Raw genomic sequence first — 6,873 nt, forward strand, 5'->3', positions numbered from 1 at the left:
AAGAAAGAAAGAAAGAAAGAAAGAGAAAAAAATTCTTAATGTTAAGAGTGCCCTCAGGTGGGTGGTCCTGGCCTGGCTTGAAGTTAGCGCTTGTCAATCAGGCACACACTGTCACAAGCTCATCTTCCCAGCAGCACTGCCATCTAGGGTAGTAAAAGAGTCCACAAGGTGCTAGAACAGGGCCTGCAAAGGCGGTGAGCGCTTATATGGTAGGGGGGTTCCCATCAACGCCCACTGCTGAGCCAAAGTCAGCCACCACTCAGTGACGAGGGCAGGGCCACTCTGGCCGCACATTGGCCAAGGCCACACGTGTGCAGCGGGGTATCCCTTCTCAAGTGCCCAACAAAGGGCTCCCCAGCTCCCTCCTGGTCCTCTGAGATGGCACACAAGAGATGGACAGAGACAGGGACAGAAAGAGACTGAGAGAAGAGGACAGAACAAAGAGACAACATAACAGAAACCAACTTGTGTGTGTATGTGTGTGTATGTGTGTGTGTGTATGTGTGTGTGTGAGAGAGAGAGAGAGAGAGAGACAGCTGGAGCCAGAGGGCTCAGACAAGCAGGGTCCCGGAGGCCAGGCTTCAGAGGGCAGACCAGACTGTCCCCCTGCACAAGGGGGCTCCACAGCAGCCTGCGGCATTCAGGGGTGTGCCAAGGGGCTCCCAGGACCCCAGCCCCACTTCACCTCCAACCTAAGGTCTGGTTTCCGGATCAGATGGCCCAGCCCACTTCCCTGTCACCTGTTCCATCACAAGGCTTCGATGAGCCCCCAAACCCACTCTTTCCAAAACCCACCTCCATCTCTTCCCCTCCTCTAGAAAGCTCTCCCCTCTTAGCCCTCATTATCAGCCTCGCACTCTTATCCCTGAAGCCCAGATGAAATGTCACCCCTTCCATGAAGCCTTCCTTGATCTACCCTCCTCCCCAGTGGGGCAGCACATGCCCTCTGTGCTGTTGGCACTGTCACACACTAGGTGGGTGTGGACCCCCATCACAGAGCTGACCCCCCCCACCTGCTCTACCGTTTGACACCCTTTGCCTGCGTCCCACACTCCAGCCCTGATGACAAGCCCTGTGCTGACCTCTGTCACAGACAGCACTTGCCATGACAGGCCAGGGCTCACTTCACTTGCAGCACCATCGCCCGTGGGCTTCGCCTTCCTAGAGCACTTCCCAACACCTAGCTGACCTCCACCCTACGTCACGCTGCTGCTGCCGTAGTCAGTGGGGTGGGAGTCACGGAGCTTGGCCCTTTGCCCTCTGCCTGCGATGACCCTGATTGTGACCCGAAGCCTGAGCTAGAAGTCTGGCTTAGCTAGTGTGTGTTTGCACTGAATCTGACCTATTCCTGTCCCACAAAAGAGGGATTATGCTCAAGAGGTTGCTGTGGTGGTTCCGGGAGGAGCATGACTGGGCTTTTGTTGCAGAGGTGATCTCTCTGTCCCATCGCTGGCCAGCCCTGTGCCCTGCCTCCCCGGAATCCTTAGCGGCGGGGGCTGTGGGCAGCCCTGGGAAAGGAATGGGGCTTCCTTTCCAGAAAGATCTGCCCAACCTTTATTTACTCATTTTCAAGCCATTTCATGGAGCTGTTTGCTGATCAAAAAATGCATTCAGTGTAAAAATTTTTTAAATTCTGAAAACACAAAGAAGATGGTACAAGTCACCTGTGATGACACTTGCAAGAAACAAGTATTGTTACCCTTTTGGTGAAGTTCCTTCCGGTATTTTTTCTAGATGAAAAAAAAAAACATTTGGTGGGTGGGTCGGGGTTGGTGCCTGGATGGCTCAGTCAGTTAGGCATCTGCCTTCAGCTCAGGTCATTATCCTGGGGTCCTAGGATCAAGGCCTGCATTGGACTCCTTGTTTGGTGGGACACCTGCTTCTCCCTCTGTCTTGTTTGTGCTCTCTCTCTCTAATAGATAAATAAAATCTTTCAAAAAGAAAAAAGAAGAAGCTTTCCTTTTTTCTTTTTCTTTTTTTCTTTTTTCCTTTTTTCACTTGCTAAGAGCCTTCAATTAGTTTCTTTACAATGTTTTGTGACAGTTGCCTGGTGGCCCACAATTTATTTGTTGAGTCCCCTGTTGCTGGACATTTAGGCTTGGTCCCACTTCGAGCTGTTACACAGAATGCTCTCCTGGACAGCCTAACTGTTCATCTTGCCTGCACCACTGGATGATTCCCTCAAACAGAACCTACACAGGCCCTGGGTCATTGGGCATGAGCCTTCCTGAGAACAAATGTGCCCTTAGGGACAGGCCATTCCTCGCTGCTTATTTACTGAACTCCATCCACTGTAAGCAAAGGTTGTGAGAGCCAGCCTGACCCACAGCATCCAGGAGCCCAACATCCTTACCTAATAGCTGCGGAGACCAAGGCCCAGAGATAAGAACCGATTTGTCCTAAAACATTAGCAAACTCCATGTTGTCTAGATAGTTTCTCCTCGCTCTGTTATCTCTTTGATGTTTTGCAAAGGAATACAAAATCTTCAACAAGAATGCAGGTGGGATGCAGCAAGGATCAGCATCTGTACAGCTTATGGTAGACATTGCTACTCAATCATCACGCTCTTCTGCTGAGTCCAGACCCTTGAGGACTCCAACAGCTGTTACCGGGCAACAGAACTGGCACAAGGGGTGAAATCTTTCTGCCATTCTGGTGGCATCTTTGGTGCCAACAAAGAGTCTTTTTAAAAAGAGGATCTGAGCCCACGTAAGTGAATTCTTCAAGGAGGCTTCCTTCTCATCTTCTGAGACAGTAACAGTGTGTAAGTCCTCCGAATTTTCATCTGTCCAGCCTGGCCATGTTCTCAGAGACACACAGGACCATGGACTTCTTTTTCTTAAGATTTTATTTATTCACAAGAGACACAGAGAGAGACAGAAACATAGGCAGAGGGAGAAGCGGGCTCCCCACGGGGAGCCCAATGCAGGACTTGATCCCAGGACCCCAGGATCACGACCTGAGCTGAAGGCAGATGCTCAACTCCTGCCACCCAGGTGCCCAGGACCATGGACTGCTCAGAAAAGGATGCTCTGTCCCAGCTGCAGGCAATAGGGTGGGCGGGGACAAGGGACCAAGTCACAAGCTCCACAGTCAGAACTGGGTCCAAGCACTGACTCCACGTTTTATAGCTTGTGGAGCCTTGGATATATCACTTCCTTTTTCCAAGAACCCCTGCTCAACTGGAAAATGGGGGTGGTAATACTCGTAGTTTCTTCTCTCTGGGCCTCAGTTTGGTTATTAGAATGGATGTGGCCTTTTCTACTCTGACACTTTGCTGTGTCTGTGTGTCTGATTTAACTCTCTTTGATTTCACACTCTCTCCCTACCCCTAGGCTTCTCTGGACTGGCTTAGTTTGGGCAGGGGAGGAGAGGCTCGTGCTCGTTCTCTCTCTCTCTCTCTCTCTCTCTCTCTCACACACACACACATACACACACACACACACACACACACACACACCCTTTACCCTCTCTCTTTGGCTGCATCCAGGGATGGAGCACAGGCAGAAAGGAGAGGGAAAGGGAGCAGATTTCCCTTGGCTGATAACATTGCAAGATGGCTCTCTAGTCTCTGGGGAACCAAAAAATGTTTAGAGTTCTCATGGGCACCTTCCTGGGGATTTGCAAACCTTCCTGCAGCCTCTCAAGCTGCAACCCCAGACAAGGGCAGAGCTCCTCTGATGGCTGACCACCCTGCATGCCACTCCAGCCCCTGGCTCTCTGGAACTCTTTCCTCACCTGTCCAGGGGATAGTGTTGCAAAAGACTTAAATCAGCCCCAGACCAGTTCTCTGTCCTACAGTGTTCTTGGAAAAACATACACACAAACTTTGACCCTGTCCATAGCCATCATTTTCCTCAGAAGCAACTCTGTCCACTATGACTTCAGCTCATCAACCTCTCTCTCTCAGGTGAAAGATAGAATCCAGTCCATTGCCTGACCCACTCCAGGGGACATACCCCTCAAGCCCCTAAATGGTCCCTGGAAGGCCCCTTTCCTCTAGGGCCACAGTAGGGGCAGACACCCCCGCTCTAGTCAATGGGAGAGTGAGTGGAAGGACCAGGGCTGTAGCTGTCTCGTAAGAAATATCTTCACTGGGGGCACCTGGGTGGCTCAGTCAGTTGGGCATGATCTCAGCTCAGGTCTTGATCTCGGGGTCGTGAGTTCAAACCCCGCATTGGGTTCTGCACTGGGTGTGGATTCTACTTTTTAAAAAAATCTTCCCAGACCTTCCTTCTTTGCCCTCATGATCCTTTATCACCTCGATCTTGGTCAGAAGTCTTCACATGGCAGATCCGAGGGTGGTGCAACAGGTTCTTGGCTATCTGCTTGCACTGTGGTCTGGCCCCTCTTCTTGATATATAGCATCATCTGTGGAACTGCGGTGTCTCAGACAACACTTGAGTTTTCAGATTTGAGTGTTAATGAGGACACCCATCAGTGGCAGTCAGAGAGAAGAGCAAGAAGAGCCCTATTTTAGCAAAAGTGGCCAGGAAAGATCTCTCCAAGGTCTTCCTTTCCAAAGAAGGGACACTGAAGCTGAGATTTGGTGAATAAGGAGGAGCCAGGCTGGAAGAGGAGCACTCTTTTGGAAGAAGGCTCAACATGTGGAAAGGCTCTGAGGTAGGAGTGAGAGGAGGGAGGAGCAAAGTGATGAGAGATGAGGGCTGAGAAGGGGGCAGCAGCCAACCATGCAGGACCTTGTAAAGCTGGCATTTTCATACAAGAGCCACAGAGACAATAAATAAAAATATTTTTTAATTAAAAATCTTAAAAAAAAAAAAAAGATAGGAGGCACCTGCGTAGCTCAGTGGTTGAGCATCTGCCTTTGGCTCAGGTCATGATCCCGGGGTCGAGTCCTGCATCAGGCTCCCCACAGAAAGCCTGCTTCTCCCTCTGCCTATGTCTCTGCCTCTCTCTGTGTCTCTCATGAATAAATAAATAAAAATCTTTTTAAAGGAGCCACAGAGGCCTTTGGAGGGTTTTAATAAAGAGAGGTGTGACAAAATCTGAGTAATTTTTTTTAAAGTTAACTCAGGCTGTTGGGTGGAAAGTGGATTTGGGTAGGCAGAACTAAAGGTGGAAAGAGGAAGACCAGAAAAGACACTGGAGTGAATTAATGAATGCATGGATGGATTGATGAATGCATGGATGGATGGGTAGATGGATAAAGTGGACAGCTCTCAAGCCAGAAGAGGACCCAAGCCCCAACAGAGTAAATAGTTGGCACTTTGGGGACCTCAAGGAGGGCACAGAGAAATCAGGTCCAGATGGCACAGAGTAAGGCAGCTTTATGCAGACCCTACTTTCTGAATTAGGCCTTAAAGATCAGTGATGTTAATATTCCAATAATAATGGTAGCATTTACCATCTACTGAATTCTCTGATGTACTGCATATTTCATTATCTTATGTGACCCTCGAAACAGTCCTATTTTATAGCTGAGGAAGCAGAGGCTCAGAGAGAAAAAGTGATTTTCCCACGGCCTCACAGCTGATGAACCCAAGAACAAGGAGTAAACCACATCTGTTGGACTCCGGAGGCTTTCTCCAGTCCTGCTGTCCAGACAGGGCAAGAGGGAGGTTTCAGGGGAGTGAGCGAGGCAAGGCATTCCAGAAACAGGACACAGCACAAGCAAGGCCCTGCGTGCTGGGAAGAGGTGCAGGGGCAGGGATGAAAAGTCCCTCAGCAGTCCAGTAAGGGCACCGAGCGACCCCAGGGACAGGGCTCTGCTGGCTCTGGGCTCCGAGGTGTGCCAGCCCAACAGAGAGCTGTTGTACTTGTTGATCTCAGCAAGTGTAACCGGGGCCAAGAGGCAGGAAGCAGGAGCTGATGCAGGCCCCGGCCCTGGCGCCAGGCTCAGGCACCCACAGAGGGCATTGTCCACGGGCAGCAGGCATAACGAGCCGGGGAGCCCAAGAAGGGGCATTTGCCTCTACGGAGAGGGAGACGGAGATGTGCCCAAGGGACTGGCAAGATCCCCACCAGGATGCCTCCCTGCCTCCTACAGTGCCTCATCTTTAGGTATTTGGTACATTTGCAAACATGGCAGGATGGCAAATGCTCTTGTTTTGTTCCTCTTGACAACTCCAGGAAGGGGAGACTGGCCAGGGCCAGGCCACACACTGAGGGCCTCAGGGCACTCACCGTCCCTCCCTTGTCCCACCCCACTCCCCCGCCCCCCCACACACACACACACGGACATGGGATTCAACAACGGCCCTCTCAGCTCTGAACCACCAGCCCAGCTTCTAGACTGAGTGGAGGAGCAAGAATGAGTCCCCAGATCACATCAAAAGGCTGTGTTTGCAACCCACCCTCCCGACACTGGCCTGGGGTCACTGGGAAGAAGGACAAAGGATGGTAAAGATCTTGTGGTCCCGACTAGAGAGACTAGGCCCAAGTCCCAGCTCTGGTAGCCCTGGCCACGGGACCCGGGGGCAAGTCAGCCACCTCTCTGAGCCTCAGATGGCCCTGGGAACCCCAGGGCAGGACGCCTGCCCATGAGTGACTTGTGCAGGTTAAGTGAGGCAAGGCTTGCACCCAGGCGGAGTGATGGGGGGCCCAGGGGACCGCTCATTTGTTCCTCTGGGGCACAGTCATGTCTTGTTATTCATTCATTCCACAAGTACTCACTGAGATTCCTGAAGGCAAGGGCAAGGCAAAGCGGGGAAGTAACTATTGCAGAATGAATGACCAAAACCACATACTAAGTGCTTTCAGCAGCCGGTGAAGGAGCAGCTACAATTATCTCCATTTTACAGATAAGGATGTTGAGGCCCAGAGAGGTGAAGTACTTTGCCCAGGGCCACACAGCAAAGTAACCCAAATGGGATCCAAACCTATTCTGTTGAGTGAATTAATTAATGGAG

The 6,873-nt window shown here is 51.1% G+C and overlaps 1 long non-coding RNA gene across 3 annotated transcripts in view; it reads right to left on the reverse strand.

Moving 5' to 3' along the window:
- Positions 1 to 6,873, reverse strand: part of LOC112673806 (uncharacterized) — a 74,942-nt gene that overhangs the window by 61,394 nt on the left and 6,675 nt on the right. The window contains exon 1 of one of the 3 annotated variants that reach the window (XR_003145051.3): positions 1,083 to 1,377. The exons of the other annotated variants lie outside the window; for them this stretch is intronic. This is a non-coding gene — a long non-coding RNA (uncharacterized LOC112673806). Of the gene's footprint in view, positions 1 to 1,082; positions 1,378 to 6,873 lie in introns of those variants that run through there. 3 annotated transcript variants of the gene reach the window in all.

This window comes from Canis lupus, chromosome 24 (genome assembly GCF_003254725.2).
Source record: "Canis lupus dingo isolate Sandy chromosome 24, ASM325472v2, whole genome shotgun sequence".
Lineage (NCBI taxonomy): Eukaryota > Metazoa > Chordata > Mammalia > Carnivora > Canidae > Canis > Canis lupus.